Here is an 888-nt window from a genome sequence, read left to right on the forward strand (position 1 = left end):
ACTGCCAGCCTTCTGGTTAGCAGTCAAATGCCTTCGACACTACGCCACCAGAGCTCCTCTGAAGAAGCTAGAAGTCTTGGCACCTTTTGCATCTTTTCCCTTGAGTCTTGGATATTCTTCCTATCCCTGCTACTGCTTCATCTGTTCACTTATGAGAAATCACTAACTTCATGAATGGTTACAAATTCCTTGGAGGCAATCTTTGTGCTGCATGAAAGCAGATATCCCAAAGGGAGCCATTTCTTTTCCTATAAATAACAACTCCCAGTCTGGGAGTGTTTTATGTGCTTCATTTCATTTAATCATTACCATAACCCTATTAGATACTACGCTGGATACTTTCCATTTGCCCTTTCAGATCCACTCTTCATTCATCTCTACCCTGGGAGGCTGACTTGAATGGACCGTAACAAAGAGGTCTCCCAGGCCCTCTGGTTTCCAGGTGGTTCCAGACAATGGGAAACACAGGTAGGAGATCTGGCTGAAGTGAGGAGAGTGAGATGGAAGTATATAAAGTATATATCCTCCAGGTTTCTTTCTCCCTACAGGTTCACCTTTGGCAACCTGCATGGAGAAGGGTCACACCTCTCTGGACAGTTATCTACACAACCTCTCAGTCTGGTGAGGGCAACCATTCTCTCCACTCAACCCTTCATGCCCAACTGTTACTATCCTCGTTGAGCTGCACTTCTCCTAGATACTTACTCTGCCCATGCCTTGGAGTTCCTGTGTGGTGCATACAGTTTACATGCTCAGCTGGTAAACAAAAAGTTGGTAGTTCAAATCCACCAAGAACAGCCTCAAAAGTAAGGCCTGGTGATCTGCTTTGAAAAATTATCCATTGAAAACCCTATGGAGCATAGTTCCACTGGCACACACAGGATCTCC

Source organism: Orycteropus afer, unplaced genomic scaffold (genome assembly GCF_000298275.1).
Source record: "Orycteropus afer afer isolate SDZICR_OR568_19922 unplaced genomic scaffold, OryAfe1.0 scaffold00387, whole genome shotgun sequence".
NCBI lineage: Eukaryota > Metazoa > Chordata > Mammalia > Tubulidentata > Orycteropodidae > Orycteropus > Orycteropus afer.